At 37.3% G+C, this 26,765-nt stretch overlaps 1 long non-coding RNA gene across 1 annotated transcript; it reads left to right on the top strand.

Annotated features, from left to right (window-relative positions):
* Positions 1–26,755, top strand: LOC141572791 (uncharacterized). Its single transcript, XR_012498286.2, has 3 exons — positions 1–240; positions 15,301–15,398; positions 25,732–26,755. It is a non-coding gene; the product is annotated as an uncharacterized LOC141572791 (long non-coding RNA).
* Positions 26,756–26,765: the final 10 nt, after the last annotated feature.

Here is a 26,765-nt window from a genome sequence, read left to right on the forward strand (position 1 = left end):
GCGAGGAAGATCCAGGTTACAACCCATACAGAAGGCGCGAGTGCACAATCAGTGGGGCTTTGCTGAAGTTCCCTTGCTGAGCTCCCCTTCTAGAAAATAACCATTCAGAAAACAACACTGCTTTCCTTCAGGTAAAAGGCAACTCTCCTCAAAAGACAAAAGGAAAAGGATGTGTCAAGATCAAAGTCACCGCACTTGTCTCAGGGAGATTTCAGATGTTCGTATAAAGCTGTATTTGAGGTATGTGCCTGTTGTTGACATTCTTAGATAAAGCAGGTATGTGTATCTCATATGCATATATATCCTGCCTCCCTTAAACCACAGCATCTTTTCATTCAAGCGTTTTGCAGTTGTTCAGATTATTTGAGAAATATTAAAACTGATGTATTTTTATATCTTCAATAGAAAGTGGTAGGCTAGACCATCCACACATAATCATCATGTGCCTTTCTCTTTCTCTCTCTCTCTCTCTCTCTCTCTCTCTCTCTCTCTCTCTCTCTCTCTCTCTCTCTTTTCTTTTCTTTTGTTTTCTTTTTCAACAATAGACGTTATTAAACGCTTCTTCACTCAAGCCAGGCTTGGTTCACGGGCATGTATGTCTTACTCAGGCCCATTTTATATCTCTGCATTTGATTTTACCACCATCTAAATATTTCATGTTGTTTTAGGGTGAGAGAGTCTAGTCCACTTTTAAACCTGGAGAAAGGAGTAAGTTTCAAGGGAAAAATTAATGCTGTGAAAGGGGGAGGGCACGATTCTGGTGAGAGTGACTGAAGATAGACTCAAGGCTAGCTAAAATAACAAATGTGATGTACTGCTACGTCCTAGAAATGACCCTGGCCCAGTCAGAGAACACAACATATTAAACTTCAGCAAATTAAAATGTTGATCAAACGTGCCTCGTCTCCCATAGCCTGGTTTTAATTCCTGAATTACAGAAGTCTGTCTGGAGTTCTCCAAGATAGGTTCTCCTCCCTGAGACCATCCCCCCCGCTGGGGACACTGGTGTTCTCTCATCCCTTTGAGTGGTTCTGAGCCCCACTTAGCCCAGATCAAGGGCAGAGCATGACCTATGCTTGTAGGGACGTGCATCTTTATACATAGGAAGTTGAGACTAGAACAGTTTGTCTAGAAAATGTAAACATCTCATCTTTGTTTTTAACTGCTGACATTCCTGTGGAGGTAGATAAGGTAGAAAGAAGTTTTACATTATTTCTGCTAACATACAGCCTTTCAAGTAGTGAAGGGTCGAAAACAAAAGGCAAAGCATGGATAGGAAGAGGCAGATAATAGAAAAGTCAATATGAATCTTCTACTTGTAGGTACCTAGTTCCACTTTTACCTTTGGGCCCAAAGGAAAAACTACTCACTGTCCCTAACAGAGGAACAACGCTTAAAACAAAACAAAACAGAACAAAAAACGGAAAGGAAAAGGGAAATAAAAGTCATACAATAGTTAAAACAAAAGCAGATGAATCAGTTCAAACTTTATGAACAATAAAGAAGAAACAAAACACAAATTTCTAAATAATTTTATGTTTCCTTATTTTCTTTGACCTCATATTCAAGCCATGCCATGATGTTAGATTCTGGCAGCGATCCTTTAGAGACCCAGGAAAAAATGCTTTGTGCTAGGACAGAAAATTTAAGTAACTTGGACCAGATCACACACATAAGTGATTAGATGGGTGTGTCAAGATTCAAACTCAAGTCTCAGTCTCAATTTCCTCATGTGTAACATGGGGTAATAGGGCTCACTTTATAAGATCATTGTGAAAACTAAACCTTATAAGGAAATTACATCAAACAGAACTTACTATATAATAAGTCTACAAAAGCTAATACCATTGCTATTGTTATTATTAATAATAGTAACTAGCAGTTCAAGAGAGTTGCTACCTCATGGAACAGATACTAACTTTTTTGTGAAGAACTCAGAAACAAAGTTGAGGTTCCTACCAATAATGATAATCATACTATTAATATAAATATTATTATTAATATCAGAAAGGGTAAATGAGTTTAGGCTGCAGTCATAAAGCTAAAATCTCAGTGGGATAAAACAGCAAAAGTCCAGTGTTTGCTGGGAGTTTTGCTCCATGTCATTCTCTTGCCTGATTCTAGGAGCATCTCCTTCTTTGAATAATATGCTGGTCATTGTGGCACAGGAAGAAAGAGAACAGAGTTCAGCACACCCTGGCCCTTGAAGCTTCCACCTAAAAGTGACAGGGCAGTTCTGTTTACATGTCATTTACTAAAATGAGTCAACTGGGTGGGGAATTGCAATGTTACGTGTGCCCAAGATTGAGCGAGAATCAGAGTATCTATGACAGCCCTAAAGCACTGTCATCCTATTGACTAAATGACAAAGGCCCATATAATAGGCAGTGTGACCTGTGATTTTATACACTATGTTGATGAGGAAACTGAAGCTCATGACAGTTGGAAGACTAACCCACGTACACAGTGCTAGGAGGTGACAGAGCCAAGATCTGACCTCAGGTCTTACGCTCCACTGCCCCCCATCTCTACTCCTAGACTTGGAAAGTTTTATCCTGATTCCTTCCTTGTCTGGGTTGTACCATAGGGGAGCAAACACATTTTGAACATGGTATCATAACTCTAGAACCAAAACATAAACAAAAGTGCTTGTCAATAACATAAAGCACTGCCCTCAATTATGACTTTGCATAATCCTCATCAATATCATAATCATAACTCTTGTATTAAAAGAAATGCCAGGTTCTGGACAGAATAGGCCTGCTGCATCCCACTGGAAATAATAGGTATTCAACTAATGGGGACTACTAGTTTAAGCTATAAAAGGTATTAACATTTCCATTCCTTTGCTTAGTCTTCCCAGCAACTCTTTGAGAAGGTGTTGTCATCTCCACTCTCAGGTAAGAAAACTGAGGCCGAGAGAGATTATGTACTTTGCACAGGTTACCACAGCTGGGATACAGACAGAGGTAGACTCAGTGCTGGCTCTGCCATCTCTTGATCCTACAGCCTGTGCATTTCACCCATCACAAGTTACTGTTTCCTTGGAGACTGGACACTATGGAGCTGTGCTTTGGAGATGTTTACCTTGAACCCCTGTTTGTGTACATTTCTCTATTCTCAAGGCATGCTGTCCTGTTTCCTTGCCTCTTTCTGAAAATTCCCACATCTCACTGAGCATTTAACTCATGTCATTAGCTCTTATATGAATACATACGAAGCTTTGACAGTAAACGTGTCTGACATCAGCATCTGGCAAACAATAAGTGTTCAATGTATGTTGAACAGATGACAGGTAGGAAGGTACGTGGGCACTAAGCATGTTCAGTTCCTTTTAAAAACATGTGTTGGCTACCTACTATGAGCCTTTGCACAGATAATATACAAACAAATACATTTAGGTCCTAACCCAGGAAGATTTCTCAATCCAGGAAGAAAATGAGAATATATGCTCTGTTTATGGTAGAACACCATATATTTTATTTCCAAAAATCTCTAGAAATTACTAGACCCATAATTTATTCAAGAAGCGAACGGTCATTTGACTGTGTCTTGCCACATGTGGAACTTGCTATCCTCATAGAGGTGAAGATGATAGAAAAGGCAGTTTTTAGCATTTTGTCTTGGACCAGCCTTGAAGGCTTTCCCTTCATCTACATGTGTTAAGAAGCAAAGCCAGATAGAATTGGGAATTGTACATACCTTACACGGGCCTACTTTCAGTATAGGTATTAAATAATGCTTGTCATTTGATATTTGCTTCCAATAAAACAGAAACTGATGTATTCTCTGATAGCATTTGGGAACGGTGATTTTGTTCTAGTGCTGTTAGTGATTTGCCTCTGTGTCTTTTTAATCGTAGTGATTAGCTATTTGACGGGACTGGGAAAGCAAGTGCTGGCAGAGCAGAGGGTCAATACTGAATGGGCATTTTGAGGGTGGACAAAGAGCAGGGATACTCTATGGAGAAACATCATTTTGGACTCATATGTGAGGTTGGTAGAGATTGATTGTGTCCTCCTTATGTGTTTACCTGTATTAATCTGCTTTACTTTAGTATAGCCCGAAAGCTGCTACTCTAGACAGCACTTGGCAGAGAACAGTCCCCTTAAAATAGCTCAATATATTTAGACATTTGATGCTAGCTGACTCGTACCGTGAGGTGAAACACAGCCTGAAGATTGGGGTGGATGAGAAGTGGTTAAGAAGATTGGTTCCAGTGTTGTTTTCTAACTCTGGACTTACCTCCCTATCTGGGCACACATGTAGCATTAACCTTGCAACGGTTGTAAAGAGACTTAAATAACAGTACAAGCAAAATGTTTACAAGACACAGTGTTGGCCAAAGAGAGAGTACCCTACAAGTGTTATGTATTACTATAGTCCAGGAACCTCACAAATATTTTTCTCAGACTAGGTGACACCCTGTTTCTCCTGCTTTTTAAGTCACTTATGGAAACTCTTTGTACATCGGATATGTGAAACACAGAAAATTCATTCACAAGGACCACGAAGAAGAGGTGGCATTACAGCTCAATATAATCATAAGGCCACGTCTGACGTCCTGCCCCCTTCCCTTCTACTGTGTGTGTCTAATAACAATGCAAAGGCCTCTCTATTTCCTCTGTGATCTAGAGACTCAGTTTGACTGAGCCGAATCCAAAGCTCTGGGGAAGAAGGGCTGGGGCAGGAGGCTCATGAGGGTTTCTGTTGGGCAATGCCAGGAAGCTTATCAGAGTACAGACTGTTGAAGCCTCAAAGCCATAGGTGATGCTGCCATCTCAGCTTCTATAAGGAGCACTTGCAGAACAGGGCCTGTGTTATATTCACTGTCAGCCTAACTCCCTTGGCCTTGAAATAGGGCCATACTAGGATAATTATTAGGTTGGTGCAAAAGTAATTGCAATTTTTGCAATTATTTTTAACCTTTTAAACCGCAATTACTTTTGCACCAACCTAATACTATGGTAATTCCCTTTACTCTCTTGGAGGGAGCTGCTTATACACACCCAGACCACCTTCATCCTCTCTAGGAAGGTGTGAATGCCATCCCCTGCTTGGATGGAAGCCAGAACCATGATTTGAGTTTCATCATGTCCACATGGCCAGAACAGATTTTGGGGGGAGAGAGAACTACATATTTGAAAATATGGAAGCGTGAGAAGCACAATTGGTTTTCTGTAACTTTCGGTCAGTGGGATTAGCTAGCAAGCGAACCACAAGTAAATGAAAGCAAAGGAACCTGACTTGCATTGCTTTGCTTACTGCTCCCATAGGCCACAAACTGCAGCCCAGGGGACACATTAGATATGTCACCAGTTGAAGAGTATGGACGTACAACTGGTGGAAGGGTCACAGCCTGGGTTTGTGATGGATTCTATGAGCACCTTTACTTCACCACTTGTTAATTTTGTCAACTTGGATGATTGGTTGTTCTCTGTCGGCCTCAGTGATAGAATGTACTGGCTTGAAACAGAGGCATTGATTATACCTGTTTATTGGGCTGTTGTACGGATGAAACGTGGTGGTGCATGCTGAGTGCTCCCCATAGTATGCGGTGATATATAAATGTTTAGTAAACTCTAGCTATTAATTTTCACGCTACGAATTGCAAATTGAATAGCATTTGTAAAGCTGCTTTGATAATTAAAAATAAAGCTCATAGATATAAATTGCTATAGATGTTTTAGTTGTAGTTACAATGCCAGATAGTACAGCATAGAAGAATGTTCAAATACTGCTAATTTTTCTCAAAATAAAATTTAGAAACAACTCCAATCGTCTATTAAACTCTTCCCTGAGAAATACAGTTTGGTAACTCTTAAACTATAGCAAATTCTTCAGTCATTGTTAATTTGAAAGAGCTTCCCAAATATGGATTATCAAAGTATCCAGGGACTTTGATAAACAGATTCTTGGAATTTACTTGAAGAAATTATGAAATTTGAATCAGTAAGTCCCAGACGTTTGTTCTGAAAAACTTCCAAAATTGATTCCAATGAATTGTCAGATTTTGGAGCCCCTGGATTAGATAGAACGTTCCAGGTCTAAAGTCTATGCACTTTCTTTGTTTTATATTCATATAATCAAATATAGTGAAGTGTTTGTATAAAATACCTGACCCATAATGTTTTCTTTCTCTTTAGCCTACAACCTAGTCTAAGTCATAATTCACAACACATAAAATGTCACTGCTGTGGCTCCATAGCTGTCACTCTACCTCTAGTATCTCTGTACTCAAAGCCATCATTCCTTTAAATACTCAGCAATCCCTACACCATTTCCTCTGCAATTAGCTGAAATGATTAGGCAAGGAGAGTACATGCGTTAACTATTAGAAAGGTGGCAAATAGTGAAATGATTATTTTGGATACCTACCTAGATGTTCTAAGAAGAAATAAAATAGGACAATATGACAGCCAGATACAAATAAATGTAAAAACAATAACAGCACTCCTATATACCATAAATAATCCCATAAAATATAAAAGAGGACAATGTATTATTCACTGTAACTACTAATCCGAGTTCATTAGAATAGAGGTTGGTTCCAAATAGAGGTGGAAAGAATGGTACTCTGCTCTCCTCTCCAGAGGCCAATCAGCTGATGCTCAGAGCAAACAAAGTCTCTTTTGAAAGCATCCAATTAACTCTCAACCTTCAATTACAAGCTCAGTCTCAGAGACCATGTGGAAAAGAGAATTTTCACTCCTCTCCCATCCTTTCTATCTTATCTGTTAGAAAAGACACTTTCATTTTTCAAATATAAGAAACAATCTTTCTTAAAAGAACATTGATATCTCTGTTTCTTGAGAGCTAGTAAAATTTAAATACAAAATATGTATGTCCATATTTTTTATCACTAAAGTTTTGCAAAATCCAAAGATTAGTCTTTCATCCTAGGCAGCCAGGCAGAATACAGCTGTACAGGGCTGTCTGCAGTTGAAATTTTGGTGCAATGCCCAAGTTCTCTTTCCTTTATTTCACCACTGGACACAAGTGGGAATTGTTGATCCATTGCCCTACTGGATAATATGACCGTTCATTTGGGGTTGTCTTGTTACTGCTTTACAACTTGTCAAATGGTGTGTAGTAAAGTTGAGGTAGATGAATGTCACCGTAAGCATTGATGAAATTTAATGGAGAGAATGGGAATGTAAAAGTCTGAGGATTCAAGGAAGGTAATATGAGGAAGTGGGAGCTTGAATTGGCCCTTGATAGTTGGATATGGTTTCAAGTTGCAGGAATTTCCATTGAGGAAGATCACTGAAGGTAAGGCCTGAACATGGGTCCAGTTTTATTTTACTAAGACCAGGTCTTATATAAGACCGAGTCTTATATTAGTTTTTGCTCCAAAAGACACATTAGAGCTGATGGTCCGGCTAGGTTTATTTTCGGGGAAATATGGTATTAGTATAACTGCTCAAGTTTTCTTTTGGTTAATGTTTACATAATTATATCTGTTCCAATCCTCTGTTCTGTGTCCTCTATTGAAGGTGTTTCTCTTGTAAGTATCTTGCCTGAAATTATATGTTCTTTAACAAAATTACAAAGTTTTTCTATAGTTAATGTAATTGCTAGAATGTTTGGATAAATTTACCATAATAATATTCATGTCTGCTTTTCCCATTTGTCCTTTGTTCTCATTTTTCTCTTTGCCTCCTTTTCCCTTGCATTAAACAAATATTATAATCATCATCATCATCATCATTGTCATATTTCCCCCTCTATTAACTAGTGATACACTTTTCAAATGTAAATTTAGAGTTATCATATACATTATAGTGTACATCTTACAAAAATTAACATTTTAATTCTAATATAAATTTTGAATCTCCTGAATAATGAGAGAACCTAATAAAAATGTATCTCCATTTACTCCCTTCATACTTTCCCTACTTACATACTACTGTTGTCCTGTATTTTAATTTTAAATTTAAATCACACAATAAAACATTTTAATTCTTATGTATACACCAATATTATTTAAATTTACTTCCATATGTATGCATGTATTGTTTTTCATTACCTCCTGTATTATCCTGCTTCCAACTAATATCATTTCTACATGAAGAATTTGGTTTAGTATTTTGAATAGGGAAGAAACTGTTGGCAATTCCTCTGATTTTATTTGGCTCAAAATATTTCCTTTGCCTGAATTTTTGAAGGATGTTTCTGCTGGATATAGAATTTTAGGCCAGCAGCTATTTGGCAGCTATTTTCTTTCAGATCATTCAAGATAGCATATTATTCTTTCTTGCATCTATTGTCTCATTCACAAGTCAGTTTTCTATATTTTACTACTTTTTAAATAGTTTTTCCTTTGATTTATTTAAATATTTTGTACTTACATTTGTTTTTTAACAGTATTTTTTTACACTTATTTATTTTTGTAATGTGTTTATATATGTTTGATTACTCTGCTTGGATCAATAGTCTGGCATCAATTATGAAAATTTCTTGGCCAACATCTTTTCATATATTGCTTCTACTCCACTCTTTCTCCTCTCTCCATCAAGACTCCAAATGCATTTGTTCCATTTTTTCATCACGGTCCATAGGTCTTTATTCCCTTTTGTGTATTTTCCATCCATTTTGAATCTCTGTGCTTCGGTCTGGATATTTTGTTCTGGCTTCTTTTCCAATCATTAATCTTTCCTTCTGCTGTGTCTTATATGCTATTAAACCCCCTGATTTTTTTTTTTAATTTAATTTATGGCATTTTGTAGTTTAATAATTTATATTTATTTTTATAGATCCTAGTTCTTTGGAGAAATGTATTATCTGTTTTCCTTAAAAATAAAATATCAATTATTTTACAGTCTGTATCTGAAAACTCAAGATCAGGATCTGTTTCTAGTGTGGGATTAAGCTTGGTTTTTCTGTTGTTTTGTTTTGTTCCTTTCTTTATAGGATTTTGGTTTTGCTCCTGTCTCTAGGCATATCTGATGGTCTGGTTTTAAATTGAATTCAGTCCATATGGACAAAATCTTTCCGAGGCGCTGGGGTGTTATCTTTATCCAGAGAGGATTTGGTGTTCTCCTGCCACACAGTTAATGTAAGAGAAGATTGCCTTAATCCAGTTAGTTTTCCAAATGACTCAATCATGGGACTCAGTCTCCATGAAGACTGGTCTATACAGAATGCTGTTACTGTTGCAGGGTTGCCTTTTCACACTCTCAGCTGAAAACCTGGGTTTTACCAGGGTTCCAACCCCTTATTTCTCTGGTCCAATTTTTGTCCTTACGGCACTATAAGAATATCAAAAGCTCAGCTTAACTTTTTAGTTTCTTTTTTTTAATTAAGATTTATTGGGGTGACAATGGTCAACAAAACTACACACGTTTCTTTAACATCCACTTTCTGCTGATTTCTAGCCTGCTTGCCTCACAAAGATTAGGAATCAGAAAATGCCCCGCAGAGAAAAGTGATATTGAATATCAGGCTTCCTTCTCCCGATTTCCTTGTCCCCAAAATGTTGGTTTTTGGTAATACCAGTTTCTAATTTTTATATCACTACCCTACAAAACTGCTGGAAGCTCATGTCTCTCAATTTTGATTATCTTCCCAGCCCAGTGACACTTAAGAAGAGCTAATGCCTTGGGTGGGGGTGGGGGGGGGAAGTGATGAATCAAGTCTAGCTTACCTCATTGTGACGCCAATCTCTTGGGCTCAAGGCCCATGAAATCCTGACCCTCTTAGTTGTTTACTAATATCGTCAAATAGCTGGGTGGTTTTTTTTTGTTGTTGTTGTTTTTTGGGTTTTTTTGGGGTGTTTTTTTTTAATTATTTATTTCAACTTTAATAGTTGTTCTCTGTAGAATGGTTTGATAAGAGCTACTCTACCTTAGCTGAAGCAGTCATCACTTGTAGGTTTTCTAATTTTGTCAAGCAGTCAGTTGTGAAGATTGTCAATTAGAACAACTGACCAAACTGAATGTAACAATCCAACCTTTATTTATTTACTGTCACAGTGCAAGCCAGAGAGGATAAATGAGTCCATGTATCCCCACGGAACAGTACCAGGGAAGGGTCAGGTGGATGCAGCACAGAGGAAATCTAATTGTTTCACTGTGAAGAAGCCCCAAACAAAGGGACCCTGTCTCTTTATGTGCATATAGGCACAGGGGAGGGAGGTGAGCAAGGGCTAGAAATGAAAATGTACTGCATCAAAGTGGAGAAAACTGCCTCAGCCGAGGCTCCTAATGAGGGGATCTTGGTGGAAGCGCCTGGAAAGTTCCTCATCTATGAACCCCAATAAGGAGGCCCCTGTTTGGAGGGCAGAGTCCTTGAATGCAACTCTTCCCCGAAAACTGCCATGCACTTGCTGTAAACCAAGTCTCACATGGGTAGGTCAACACCTCCCATGAGTCTTGCCAGGTATATCCTTAGGGCCTTTGGTCAGGTCTGAAGGATTGTCACCTTTTGCCTGGAGCCAAACTACTTCATAAGGGTGCTGTTTAATCTATACACACTGCTCAACTCCCTCTATTCTGACTTTCTATTATTGCTATAGTTGTTGTTTCTATTATGTAGTTCAGTATAGCCTGCATGACTAAGTAAGTACATACCATTTCTTCCTGATTCATTAGTTCTATTTCTCTACATAGACAATTCCATGCATTGAACAATCCAGGCCCTATCACCCAGCATCAGTTTCTTTACGGGAATTAGTTAAATATCAGTTTGTTGTTTCATGTATATATACACACATACACACATATCTACATACACATGCATATATATATACACATATATACATATATATATATATATATATATATATATATATATATATATATATATATAAATACATACAGAGGGTGCCAAAAAATGTATATACATTTTAAGAAAGAAAAACCGTATTAAAATTGTAATACTCAATATATACCAATAATAAAAGATGATTACAAGTCACCTCTGACTTCTGCAATTACAAGAGGCGCTCAAAGTGGTTACCCTCAGCATCCAGCGTTCTGATTACGGCGAACTACTGCTTGAGCAACATTGATCAAAGTGTCCACTTGTATACATTAGTTTGGCACCCCCAGTATTTACATATACATACATGTATATACGAGTTTGATAACTTTCTGAGAGGAATTCTATAAACAGCCTACCTTAAAATACCTAGGTGGAATGTTAGAGAAATAAAGTTTATAAACTTCTAAGTCTATCGGAGTTTATAATTCTGCCTTGATTTTTAAATTTTTTTAATATCTCCATGCCTTCTTCTACTCTTTTCTTCCTGTTAAAGAAGGAGGTCCTGGAATCAATTGTCCCCGGATGACACTGTGTGAGAGGTCTGTTCAGAAGTATGAGTGCTCTCTCTGAACTTCTGTCCGCCTCCAAGGGGATTCAGTCAGCCCAGGAATTTGATTTAGTGTACGTTCTCCACACGGTGATGCAGCTCTCAGCCGTGTGGCACAGCTCATTTTCTGGTTATTAAACAAGGGAAGATCATTTAAATTTTACAGAAGAAATGCTATGCCGCAGAAATAGTATATTGTCACATGCAGTGAAGGCAATCGTATTTGTTACTCTGTGCAAGATAAGGGCTTCCCCAAATCTGCTTTCATGTCTGTTAGTGCTGCATCATCACTGCTCCTGGATCAGATTTCTAGTGTGTATACAGTATGAGGAAATAATGAGATTTGGAGTTTCCATCGATAATGTAACCTACAGCTAAAGCTCCCTGACCTAGTAACTCTCAATTTCTTCCCATATTTTGACATTTCAACAGAATTAAAATGGGACTCACTTGCCGCACAACCCCCTTCACAGCACACAGACAGACCCACTGCCTGGTTTAATCCGATGCTGAGGTTGTTGTCCAACCTTTGTCAAAGGAGCCAGAGGGGTATAGTCAGCTATGGTGAGGTCTTCAGGCCGCATGGGACAGCTGGCTACCGCCATTGCACCTTGGTGGTAGCCACAAGCATACCTGGGCAATATCATAAACGTGGAAGACAAGGTTAGATGTACCACGCCTGTGTCTTCATCTGAGATGCAGCCCTTCCCCTCTATTTGATTGCTGCTTCTGAGAACCAAGGTTTGTTCAATGATCTTAGAGCCCCCCCAAACTAAGGAAGAAGGCAGTGCACTAACGAAGATGAACACTCCACTCTGTAAATAAACTCAAGATGTGTGTGCATGAGAGGTGGCAGGACAATGGTGGATGGTTCATGAGCTCATGGCATGAGCATCTTGACTATGTCTTGCAAGCCTAAAATGTGGCTAATTTCTGAGTGACATATTTCTTAAGTTCAAAATCTAAAGTTCAGCTGGTAGAAGGTGAGATGCTTCTTGGTCTTTCAAAACTAGTAGGATTATCTGTTGAGTCTCCTGAGGGCAGAGGATATTTCTATCACTTCACTTGCACCTTTGCTGTTATATTTCATAGCCCCTTGCCAGGAATGATCAGGTCAAAGGAATTTAATATTTCTTTTTGAGTGGAGAATTTGGGAATATGCCTCAACTTTGACCACTGCTCATAGGAATACAGAGGTCATAGAAGTGGACCTCCTGCAGGCCCAACCCCAAGGACTCCTGAATTATTCTCCTTTGTTATTCTTGGATATCGTATGACTTTACAATATCTTGGCATTTCGTCACCATGGAATCATTGGTTAGACCGATGTTTTCCATCATTTTCTTGAGCATGTACATCTAAGCTGTAAATCTCAGCGCGTTCTGTATGCAGCCTGCTTAGCAGGCTGCTAATTACAGCACAAGAGGGTAAGCATTTGCAAATAAAGCATCTGTCCTCTCAGAATCAGTCCATGTGCCTGGAGCTTACAAATCATAGAGTGTGTAAACACAAGCAGTGCTATCTATACAAAGCAGACATGGGTTCTAACCACAGCACAGGGTTAGTTTTGTGGAACTTTTTAGCAAGAATTACTGATGTGAAAATAATTTAAGGGTTTCTTTTTCATTGTTTTCTTTTTCTAAATATGCATTCCTTTGAAATAGAATCCATAGTGTTACCAAAAAAAAAGTACACAAATCTCATTTACAGTCAGATAAATTTTCAAAACGGAAACACATGCCTCTAACATACACACAGATCAAGAAACAAAAATTACCAGCACTCCAGAAGTTCCCCCTAATTTTCCCCTTCCAGTGATTTGTTACCATTCCCCCCGGACTACAAAAACCTTGAACTTCCCACCATAGAGGTTTTTGCCTCGTTTTGAACTTTCATATAAATAGAATCATGTAGTATGTCTGTTTTGCATCCGACTTATTTTGCTCAATATTGTGAGATTCGTGAATATTTTGGCTGTAATGGTATTTATTTATTCTCAATTCAAACTATTTTTAATTATATGAATATACCACAATTTATCCATTCTACTATAGGACATTGGAGCCGTCCTCAGTTTGAGACTATTAAGAACAGTGTTGGTGTGAACAGTAGTACATACTCAAGAATAAAATTTCTGGGTAAAAGTTATGCATATGATCAGCTTTGTTAGACATTCACAAATAATTTTCAAAGTGGTTGAACAGATTTATTCTCTGCAAAAGAATCTGAGATGCCCAGTTGCTTCATTGTCTTCACTAACGCTTGGGATCGCCTGCTTGTGTTTTACCCATTCTGGCAGGTGTGCAGTTTTAGTGCATTGTGGTTTTAATATGAATTTCCCTGGTGACTAGTGAGTTGGGAAAGTTTTGAACGTATTTTGATAGTTTGAATACCCTTATTTGTGAAGTGTCTATTTGAGTTGTTTGACCATTTTTAGTTGGTCTCTTTTCCTAGATTTTATTTATTTGTGCAATTCTTTTTATATTTTTGCATCCTTCCTATTATATGACTTACCGCGCTATATTTTAATATTCTTATTTAAAGTAATGCAATTTCTCATTTTATTACCTCATGGTTAGCACATGTTGTATTTTGTTTATGAAATCTCTGTTTGTCCCCAACATCATGAAAATATTCTATTTTTAATAAAACTTTTACGGTTTTACCTTTTGTATTTAGATCTAACAATCTATCTAGAACTGATTTTTATAAAGAGTGGGAGGTAGGGAGTCAAGATTCATTTTTCACCCTATAGAGTAGAAATAAACTAACTGATCCAGCAGCATTTATTGAAAAGACCATTCTTTTCCTCACAACACAGCAGTATTGCTTTGTCATAAAGTAGGTAACTGTCTGATAATTCTCTATTTTGTTACACTGGTTCTTTTTTTATCCTCAGATGAATAACACACTGTCTTATTATTGTAGCTTTACAATAAGTCTGGATATTTGGTGGTATAATACTCTAGCTTAATTGTTCTTCTTCAAGATTCTCTTGGCTATTCTTGGGCCTTGTGTCTCCATTTAAATATTATGATCCATTTGTCAATTTCCAACAATAACAACAACAAAACTGTTTACATTTGACTGGAATTTTTTTAAATCTATAGATCAATTTTGTAAGAATTGATGTTTTTATAATATTAAATTTTTAATCCATAACATGATACATCCTTCCATTTATTTAAGTTTTGTCTAATTTCTAACAGTTATATTTGTAACTTCTGGTGCAGAGGTCTTGCATGTCTTTTGCTAGGTTTATCTCTAGGTATTTGATGGTTTCAAATTTATTGTGATGAGTTCATGTTTAAATTAAGAAGTGATGAACTAGAACACATATCTTTTGAAAGAGACATTGGCACACAATAGCCAGTGAGAGATCTACCCATTCACCAGCATGTCATTCTGAATACACAATATGGAAAGTTTAATGTAAAAGTAGTATTGAGATTGTGCAATTAGGCAGCTGGAATTTGAATCTTAACTCTACCATTAATAAATGTGTAACACTGGGTATTGTATTAATATGTCTTCACATCTTTTCCTCATCTATTAAAAGGGGGCAATAATAATATATACCTCATTGTGTCTTGAAAAGCTTATATCCCAGATCCTGTGACATAATCAGGGCTGAATAGATGATGCTGATGCTGTTGATGATGACGGTGGTGTGATGATAATGACGACGATGATGGTGATGATAATGATCATGTATCTGTGAGTCTTGAGATAATTGTTTTCCCCTCCATCCCTGGTCTTGTTCAGAACTCATCACACAAGTTCAAAGGGCCCTGGTGTTTTCCTGACCTGCTATATTTGTACATCTGCAGTTCTAGAAGGTATACATGTGAATTTTCTCTGGCAAACCACATTTAGGAGGTTGGCAATTCACCAAACTCCTCCTTGACAGCCATGTTAATTATATCACCGTAATGCATTTCAACCAGATAACGTAATTTAGGAAGAATATCCTTGTATCGTTACTGCAGAAAGTACCAGGATTGATTCAGATTAAAAAAGACTACCTCTTGGAGTGAATTAAAGTCATCTTAGAAAGTTGGAATGCATCAAAATTATCTTGGAAGGGGTAAGTAAAAAGACATTGTTTTCTGTTTGTGTGTGTGTGTGTGTGTGTGTGTTTCTTTTGCACAAGGGCATTTCTCTGGATGCATAATCTCTTGTATATTACCAATTTATGTTTCTTTAAAAAAAGAAGTTTGACAATATATTTCCTTTCCTCCCCATCCGTGGCTTATTTGTGTATATCCATTTGATGCTTTTCTATTACTTGCAGTCAAAAACAGTCTCAACAAATACATCTCAAGACGGACCCCTGACAGGTCAGACTTCTGTTGCTCCCTTGCCTCAGAGACCTCCTCAGACTATCCTTTGGCAAAGCCATGGAGGGCAGGCGGTGGGATTCCACTTGGAATTCTGGCATCATCCCAATCTATCTCCTTTCCTCATTTATTTCACATTCAGTATATTTCCTCCCAATGTATTCAATGCACTCATGTTTCAAGTGTAAACATTAATTCTGTGGGGATATGTACATTTTAAAATAGGAATCTGCAGGAAATGACGATTAACACAAATAAACAAATCACTACTAATACTACCCATATAATAATGCTTTCTCATATTTATATAAGATGATATAGCACATACATCATCTCTCATGGCTCAAAGAACAATTCTGACATGGATACTTTCTCAATTTTTGTAAGCTTTATGGTATCAGGCATAGTATTCCCAATGTTTTTCCCCACCCCACAGGAAGAACAGAGTGTGGACAGTATAGGAGTTTCTAGAGTCCCAGCCATTATCCCTATTTAAGATAATGACACTGAAAAAAGGTTTTGCACTGCAAAGGAAACCATTAAAACAAAAAAGCATAGAACATATTTGCAAATGATATGGCCGATAAGGGGTTAATATTCAAAATATATAAAGAACTCATACAGATCAACATAAAAACAAAACAATCTGATCAATTTAAAAAATGGATAGAGGACACAAATAGACATTTCTCCAAAGAGGACATACAGATGTCCAGCATGAAAAGATGCTCAACCACTAATCAGAGAAATGCAAATAAAAGCCACAATGAAATATCACCTCACACTTATCAGAATATTATCAATAAATCAACAAACAACAGTATTGGTGAGGATGTGGAAAAAAGGGAACCCTCACACACTGTTGGTGGGATTGCAAATTGGCGCAGGCACTATGGAAAACAGTATGGAGGGTCCTCAAAAAATTAGAAATAGAACTGCCATATGACCCAGAAATTCCATTTCTGGGTATTTATCCCAAGAAATCCAAAATACTAATTCAAAACGTCTATGTTCAGTGCAGCATTATTTACAGTAGCCAAGATATGGAAGCAACCTAAGTGTCTATCAATAGAAGAAAGATAAAGAAGATGTGTGTGTATATATATATATATATATATATATATATATATATATATATACACACACACACACACATATATATATATATGTATATAATGGAATATTGCTAGGCCATAAAAAAGAATGCAATGTTGTCATTTGTGACAATATGGATAGACCTAGAGGCTATTATGCTAAGTGAAATAAGTCAGACAGAGAAAGACAAACACCATATAATTTCACTTATATGTGCAAACTAAACAAAACAAATGAACAAACAAAATGGAAATAAACTCAATATAGAGAGAGTAAACTGATGGTAGCCAGATGGGTGGGAGGTTGGGGGGCTGGGATGGGCAAAAACGGTGAAAAGGATTACGAAGTACAAAGTGCCAGTTATACAAATAGTCACAGGGATGTAAACTACAGCATAAGGAATATAGGTAATAATATTGTAGTAACTATGTATGGTGCCAGATGGTACTTAGCTTGTTTGGGTGATCACTTCATAAGGTATATAAATGTCTAGTCACTATGCTGTATACCTGAACCTAATATAATATTGTATGTCAACTATAATTGAAAAATAAATTAAAAAAAAAACTTTTAAAAAGATATGGACACTGATGCACAGAAATATTTAATGAGTTGACATGTACCCCCAGACATATACATAGAAAACTGGCTAAGATGGAATCTCTAACTCAAAGGCAGGTGCCACATTACTGCTTGCTCCTTTATGTAAGAGAAAGCCATTACAGCACTTTTGATACATTGCCTATTGTGCATCCTGCATATATAAAAGTGCATGCATCCTCTGTTTACAAGCTTTAGACCTTGAACATGTATTTGGTAGCACATGACCTGGAATGCACACCACACTCAGAAGTGGCATGTTGTATTTGACAGGTTCTATGCAAATATACAAACTTGGTTGCAGCAAGACATAACTGGAGAGGCACAAGAAGTCCCATCCTTTCAAAATATCTCTGAGGCAGCTTTCTGGCCACACATGCTCACTGTCACTAACGGACACTCGCATTTGTCACATTGTTAAACTGCTTCCCTTATGATAAAGGTATGTTGCAAACGAAGGGGACATAGGATAGACATTAGTACAAAGTGTACTGGTCTCAAATGCTGTGCATTATTAATGTGTCTTCTGTTTCCTGGCTATGTGGTTTGGGGCAAGCTGCTTTAGAGAAGTTTCAGGCCTCATCACTCACAGGTGTGGTGGATACTGGTGGGGCACTATACTTGTATACCAGGTGCAGGAACCCAGTTCTACCCATTCTTCAAAGTCAGGTCTCCATGGAACTGTTGCTTTCTGCAGCTGTTGCTGTGATCTCCCTGCTCTGATTTCCTGAAAGTTAGATAGTTTGAACCAAATTGTTTAGGACTCAATTCCAGATCAGCTTCCCCCAAATGGATTCTTCTGGACTAGTATTCAGGAGAATGCTTACTGGTATGGAAAAAATGTGGTGTGTGTGTGTGTGTGTGTGTGTGTGTGTATGTGTGTGTGTGTTGCAAATGTATGTTTTCCTTTCATCCAAGTTCAAGTGAGATGGACTTAAACAAATTGTATTTATTTACTACAAGACTTCTTGGAGGTCTTTTTTTGTAAATTAAAGTTTATTGGGGTGACAATTGTTAGTAAAGTTACATAGATTTCAGGTGTACAATTCTGTATTACATCATGTATAAATCCCATTGTGTGTTCACCATCCAGAGTCAGTTCTCCTTCCATCACCATATATTTGATCTCCCTTACCCTCATCTCCCACCCTCCTCCCCCCTTACCCTCTGGTAACCACTAAACTATTGTCTGTGTCTATGAGTTTTTGTTTCTCATTTGTTTGTCTTGTTCTTTTGTTGTTTTTGGTTCATATACCACATAGCAGTGAAATCATATGGTTGTCTGCTTTTTCTGTCTGACTTATTTCACTTAGCGTTATATTATGCCATGTGGATTTCCAAAAGAGGCAATGATAACAGGTACTCACTAAACATTGGAATTGGGAGGGGGCAAGAATATTGTATCTATTATTACTTTCTACAACATTGTTTTTTAAACAGTTTGGGAAATGCTGGTCAAGCCGCTTTTTTTCCCAAAAAAATTATCCTTTTATTACTTTTTTTTTAAATCTCACCACCTGATAAATTTAGGAAAATAAGTAAAGTTACCGAAACCCTTAATAATAGTTTTTGTGCGAGATCTCTAGAAAAGGTTTCAAAGAAACACAGAATTGAGGAACTAATGGGGATCGTCGATAATTATTTCCCTAATGTTTTACATATGGTCATTGTAGAATAGCATTCCTAGTGTAGAAATGGTAAGCAAGTCAGCCATAATGATTCAGGTAGCTAGTGACTAAACGAAGGTGCCAGCTCAACACACTGGCTGCTCACTCATCTTTCTGTCATTCCCAGGACAGCTCACACTGTGCTGTCTGGAAGAAGTTGCCTTCTGGGGACAGGATCCTTTATAAACCTCCAGAATACATACATCACATGGTCAGAGGAACTAAGCCACATATGAAGCGGGTCGTCCTCTCTCCTCCCTCTAGTAGAAATACAAGAAAGTCTTACCACTTTTCCTCGTGGGTGTCAACAAATTAAAATGATGACTGACAAATGAAGAAATTCAATTTAAACTTGAGGGCCACAGAATGCATGGACAAAACAGTTATTGCTATGTAAGCATCAGCATCATTCCAAAATCAACAATAACAACAAACAAACAAAAACTGGCTTTATAGGATGTACACTAGAAATAAGGAAAGGTAGTTCGCTGGATTGATAAATATGTAGCAAGTGAATTCTGAGCCCCATTCAAATAAATTCCAATATGTGTAAAAAATTTTTTTTTAAACTGGGGAGGGAGAAGGGTAACTCAAATTCAAGATTCTCAAAATAAACATAAACAACAGGGCTAACAAAGAATATCAAGAAGAGAATAAGAGTTTGAGGAGGTAGAAAGAGAGTAACCACAGTTTCTCAGTGATAACATGAAAACAGATGGTGTGTATCTACACAGACATGTAGAATACTGATGGATGACTACATGGCAGCACTGTGCAAAACGAACATTTATGATGCATTGCGTCTCACAGTATCACTGTTCTGTAGATCCCTAGACCAGCACAATCAGCATCATGTGGCAGCATGTTAGAAAGGACTATGGTTCTTGGTCCCCAGGCTATATTTCTGAATCAGAAACCCAGCGATTGCCTGGTGTGCTGACCCACGCTCTCTGGGTGACTCTCACATGTGCTCACGTTTGAGCATCACTGCATTGTGTCCATCCTAGAAACAGGAAAACCACGGTTGAGGAAAGTCCTATAGCTTGCCCACTGTCACCCGACTTGCATGTATGTGGTGGATATAGGACATGTGGACTCACATCTTCCTAACACTAAACCCCATGCTCTGAACCAATACAATCTGTCAATGATACAAGCAATGCAATTTATGACCCGCTTCTGGTACTGTGTTCTTTCATGTCATTGGCATCTATACAAATTTGGCCCTTAAGCAAATAAGGTATTAGGATGGAAACTGAATTCTCTCAGGGAAAGGAATAAGGGAAAGAAAGTCACAAAGCCTTCCTACCAGGACACAGAAAGAGACAGCTGCAGAATCTATTCCCCTCCATGTAAACAGCTCACCAAGAGGGAGGCGTTCAGCAAGGCAATTGGGGTGAAAGCATTGAAAAATGCCCTAGTCTTTCCCTGCCTGGTTTATGAAGCGCTTTGGCAGGCTAACAGCAGCACATTATATGTAATTGCCAGTTTACTCTACCTTGTCTGCCTTTTATTTTCACAAGGAATCCTTGTTATTCAGGGGAATTAGCAAAGGAATCCATTAAGTGCTGGCTACAAAGACTGCACAGTATTTATTCCAGTAATAAAAAGTCTAATTTCGCAATAACATGGCAATCTTTGGAAAGCGCTGGCTGATGGGAATCCAAGTCTGGCAAAATTAGCCTCTTTCGGTGGTGCTTAAGTATTATTATGGTGTTTGGAAGAAGGGAGAGGAAAGCAAGTTTGCTTGCCAAGTAAGCACTTTTACAAAACAAAACAAATTCTCTTTCACAGGATCCTGAAATGGGGAAAAGGGGGAAACTGCCATCAGGCTGAGAGACTAGAAACAGCAAGGGGGCGGGCTTGTAATTAATGTGGGCTGAGGCTGTCTGCACCTACCCAAAACATGTGTCCTTGGCAAAGGTACTAAATGCTTTGCCACCTGGTCCAATCCTGCCTGCCCTTAGCCATCCACAGGTGCCTGGTCTCTCAACACCCTTTGTGATTCAGTGCAAACCAACCCACACTTAACAAGTCACAGAATGTCAAGGCTTAGAACTTGTCTCCTACAAACTTCTTCTTCTTTTACAGGTAACTGATAGGTTATCAAAGACACAGCACCAGGACTTTAAATCATGTCTGTTGGGTGCATTTCTCCCTTTCTTTTTCCATAGTTTCATTAATAAAATGTTGTTTTACACATTACCATTTCTTTATGGCACAGTGTAAACAGCAGATCCCTAGACCACATTCAACTTGTACTGTAGATTCAAAATTCCTTATTTCATCAGCCGAAATCCCACTGGTATTTATTGATTAGGGTAGCAGTTGCTTCTTTCTTGATCTAAACAATGTTTTGAAATTCAGATTCTTAGTCAGACAAAATACAGCTGTGTGATTCTTTCCCAAATTCGGCCAACTCTAGGCTGAGGACAACTTATTTTTCTCATCCTCCCCATGCATCCAGAGGCATTAACTACAAACCTGCCTGCCTTTGTTTCTTAAACAATGCCTTTGGTGCTGGAAAAAATTAATAAGCATGCTGCAAAGCCTTAGTTCTAATTATAAGAACATGAGACTGATCAGGTGTGACGGCATATAAAACTAATACTCCAATTAACCCTGAGACACTGGGAGCTCTGAGAAGCAGCTGTATTTTATGGAGATAGTTCCACTAAAACACAAACTCAGGTGGCTACTAATGGGAGCAGGCATTCTAAAAATTAACCAAAAATGACTAACTGCTGTCCAAACCGGAAAGCATAAACATTATAAAGCACCTAAAATGGTAATTAAAATGTAAAGATAAATAAAAATTGGGTTATGCTTTTATCCTTTCTCACACATTCCTAATCCACTTTAAAGAGTAATGGTTATTAACATTTTACATACCCTTCTGCAGTCAAAGCGAATAGCAGAGCCTTACGATTTTAGCATGACTACATGTTAGCCCACCTTATAAATTTATATAGAAATTAGTAAGTTCAAATTATCCTCGATTTTAGCCAGTAAGCATCAAGGTGAAAGACTGACTCCTAATTTATGTGTATGATGTGGAATAAATGGTGTTTTTGTTTTCCTGTCCACTGAGAGAGGTAATAGATGAGTTTTGCTTGGGAAAGCTTCTGTCTAGGTTATAGACATTAGTTATCATAGTCATTAGTTATCATTAGTAAGTGAACTCACATTTGAAATTCTTAACTAATTATTTATAGCATCTAAGTTCAGTCAGTAGTTAAACTCATTAATACTTCTGATAAGACACAGTTCAGTTAAAGGACAGTTTAGTTAACTGGATTTGTGGATTTGTTTGCTCTCAATTTATATCCTGTAGCCTTCATCTTCCAGAGCCTATGCTCTAATCCCTTCTCTCCTTTTTGACCTTTCCTGCTACCTTCTGTGGAACACCATGACCTTCAATAAAAGTTCTGATATAAAAGGGATACATTGATTCCCTAAATTCTATTCATATCCCTTATATATTGTTAGGTGTGTGGACTCCGTGAGTGCTTATAATAACAAAGTCTTGGAATAAAGAAATCTAAATGTTGTATTTCAGAACAAGGTTTTAGTCATCTCTTGGAAGCAACTGTTCAGAATCTAAGTGATATTTAATCAAAAAGACACACAAAGGAACGTGATGCTTTAGCTTCTTGATAACTAGTGTCTTTCTAACCCCATCCAACCCTACCCCACTGCATACACACATTAACACACATACAAACCATGATACACACACAGTAAAATATCTTAGGATAATAAAAATGTTTGATAAGTTTCATAATTAACATTGTTAACATTATTTTTATTTATATTTCACATAGGTTTCATGCATTCTATGAGAAATCTTGACCAAACATGGCTAGCAGCTGTATTTAGAGAGATAATATAAACACTAAGGAGTAGCTTCTTCATTTCTGTTGATGTGGAGAGGATAAATGTAAGCTTTGATGTAAACAAATGATTCTGATAAGAGGGGATCCTTCCAATACATGAACCTTCAGGGACGATTAAAAAAACTGTGATTTCTTTAGAGATGGAAGAAATGCAATTGTGAATAAACAAGCATGCTGGTAATCCTTTTTGAGACCTCACTCTAATGTAACCACAACAGAAAGCTATTTAAGAGAGTGTAAAGTTTTCAAGTCATTGTGCTAGTCTGATTCCCACACTCTTGTTTGGCAATAGCAGTGCTCTTTAACTGTTCATCCTGCCACCCATACAGGCAACTTATTCATGTGTAAAGGTCAAAGCTACATAATTATGGTAGAAACACATAAAAGCTACACAGCCTGATGTATTCAGCACATAATATCAGAGAGCATAAGGACCAATTTATATGTATATGGAGCAAGAGAGATAGAGATGGTATAGATAGAGACAAAGGCAGAGATAGACAGAGACAGAGATAAAGAGACATAAAGAGGTAATCTGCATTGGATAGAATTGATTCCTGAAAAAAACAGATGTCTGTGGCTCTGCATCTGATAACTGGCCCTGTGTTTTACCAACAAGGCAAATCTATACCGAGGACAGGAAGAAAGCTTTGCTTCCCAGACATCTAACCATCATCTCATGATAACATCTGTGATACTTTCAACTCACAAATATAGGCCTGCTGATCCTAGAAAATAAAGGTTGATCCAAATGACTTAGTTTAGAATAGCCTTCCAGGCAAGACAGTCATTTAGGCACACAGTAAATACTGGTCAAATGAAGTACATTTTATATGTGGAATAAGTATGTCACAGGTGTGTAGTTGCATTGGTTTAAACTAAAAAATATATTTTAGGAGAGTTCTTGAAAATGTATTACATCTTGGAAAAGAGGCCGCTGTCAATGAATTGGGAACTGGTTTGGTAGATGTAACTTCCCAGAAAAGGAACATAAATCTGTCAGTAGTAGTTGAAATCCACTTGTAGAGCAGAAAGTTTAATGGCTAAGATGACCTTCCTTACAAATACACAGGAAATCAGTGCCTGAGTGTAATCTATGATTGGAGCTGAAAGAAGACTTTGATGAGATGCTAGGCATTCATATTATGCATTCTTACATTAGATTCTGTTTCTTTTTGAGTTAAGGAGACTTTAATGGCACAATCTCAGATGGTTACAATAAGCATGATCCCAGCGGCATCATTGTATTCCATGGATTAGTAGACAATTCTCTTGAGAGAAACTAAATGATAACTCTCAACTCTTTGGCATGACATTTACTGATTCTTTATAACTAGTCCAAGTTGAGAGAGAAAGCAAGGATAAGACACTATAACCACAGGTATATAACGTTATAACCACAAGAGGAATGATTTATTCACCATGAAACACCTATAGTATGTCTACACCAAGTAAACCCTCAAATAATACCTAACTTTGTAAGTGAGAAAATTGATGTTCACAAAAGAGTCAAGTCTAGGCCTAAACTTCATTTCTTCTGGCTCATCTTTCAAAGCTTATTTGCCATGGAAATTTCTGAACTGGAATACTGCAATCAGAATGTATAGTATCCCCAAGGCCTGAAGGCATAATTCTCATAACTCCTGATCACTGGACATGTTTGTCAGCATCTCTGCTCATTCTGGCCTAACTTCTAATCACTGTTACACCTAACTGAAGCCACAGAAGTTAACATCTGTGGGAGTTCATCCCCTGATAGAAGCTCTGAGCCTCCTCTGGCACCTAAAAGTATAGGTCTACCTGGCCTTGGGAATGCTTTCAGAAGAACACTTGCTCATTTGTAAAGCATTTACACAGGCTTGAATGCATGGACTTAAATGAGGAAAGGGTAACGTTGATGCAGGTGATGATGACGCGTATAATAACTCACGTATGTTCCCGCCGCTGTGCTGAACGTATAGTCATCACAACAGCTGTGATCACTCTCCATTTACAATGGACACCAAGATGTAGAGACACCAACTAAGTGCATGTTGGAATCCAGATCTAAATCCAGCTCTAAATCCAGATGTGACTGATTCAAAATACGTGCCCTTAACCATTATAAAATATTGCCACTCAAAAGGAAAAATCAGAGAAATCGTCTTTATCCCCAAATCTAGTTGAATCAGTGGAACTTTCTTATGAATTCCTCAACCTGAGGCTGTTTTTTCCAAAAGAGTTAGAGATTTTCTTATTTATTAATTATAGTTTGAATGCCATACAGTGGTAGGGTGATAATTGGTCTTATTTATCAGGTGAGAAAAGACTGATTAGGGTCACTGATGAGGTCTACGATTGAATTACTCAAATTTCATTCTCCTCTCCTAATGTGGGTATCTTCTCACAAAGAATTGTTTACACCACATTTAAAATATGTAATACACATATGCAGATGTTATTTACTATTTAACATTTATTTTAGTTTTAAATTCCTCCGTTCTCAAAGTTGTCAATAAATTACTGTGCACTTGCCTTTCTTAAGCAGGCTTACAAGTAACAGGTGGCTGCAGAGAAAATGAAAGTTTAAACAAGACTCAGAGAATGTTAGTATTAACCCATAAGAATGGAAACGAAACACTCAAATTTATTTAGGATAGTTTAGGCATTACAAGACTCTCTGAATTTCCCCACCTGATTCAGTTATATTGAAACTCCAATAAATTCCTGAAGCCCTGAAATTCTTCATCTTATTTCAGAAATCTTTCCAGACTGTACTTTGTTCAGTTATAACTTTGGCATTATTATTTAAATGTAAGACCATTCATTGATTTAACTTCTAGCTCTACTAAAGGACTGGAGTCAAGCAGAGGAAAGGAACACTGGGTCACCAACCTTGATCAATGACATCTGCGTGGCCTTCCAGCAGAACGAAATCTTCTCAGCAACAATCTCTGGCATTCAATGGGACTGAAAAATGGCATTTAAAAAGAATATATGAACTTTGAATGAGGATGTTTTGTTTTGATTTTATTATGTTAACATTGTGCTTAGCATTGTCATAGAAATAAAGCATACACATAGTGATACATTCAAACAATGGAGAAGCACTTGGAACAATTAAAATTAAAAATAATGAACATCAAAAATAATACTTATTGGACACTTATTTTGTATAATTCACTCTTGTAAGCACTTTACATCGATTACCTCATTTAATCTCCACAACCACCCCAGAAGACAGTATTTTTAATTGCCTTATTTTATAAGATTAGAAAATCAAGAGTTAGCAAGGCTTAAATGATTATCCCAAATTAACGCAACTAGTAAATTACAATTAAGCTATAACTTCATGTTTGTGTACTTTCAAAATGAATCCTATTAACCACCATTATTCTTATATAACTATTTATTCCATGGGAAGAGAGCAAGTCTTTATTTTAAAGAGATCCATCAGATTTCCATGGAAGAAAGAAATACAGACTAATGTAGTCTCCAGTGCAATTAATTCCAGTGGAACAAATCAAACATAAAAAATTCCAATTCCAATATAATATTTAGGAGACAGTTATATGCAGACATACAGGTGTTGCGTATAACCACCTGGGTCTTAACTATACTGCCAAACTGTCTGAGTCTAATTTTGCCTTAGATTTATAGTTCATACATATCAAATATTATCAGATATTCTCAAAAACATGTAATGGATGGATCACAGAAGCTATGATTTCTTCTCTCCTTAAAGTATATGAGTTTTTGGACGGAGCTACCATCAATTTCCCTCCTGTTCTTCTTTTGCTGAATTCCAAGATTATGTGAGATTTGCTTCCAGAATAACTGGGATATGGAAATTAAAAACAGAATAAAACGTTAAGTT

Source organism: Rhinolophus sinicus, chromosome 15 (genome assembly GCF_057876585.1).
Source record: "Rhinolophus sinicus isolate RSI-liver-muscle chromosome 15, RSI-T2T, whole genome shotgun sequence".
NCBI classification, from domain to species: domain Eukaryota; kingdom Metazoa; phylum Chordata; class Mammalia; order Chiroptera; family Rhinolophidae; genus Rhinolophus; species Rhinolophus sinicus.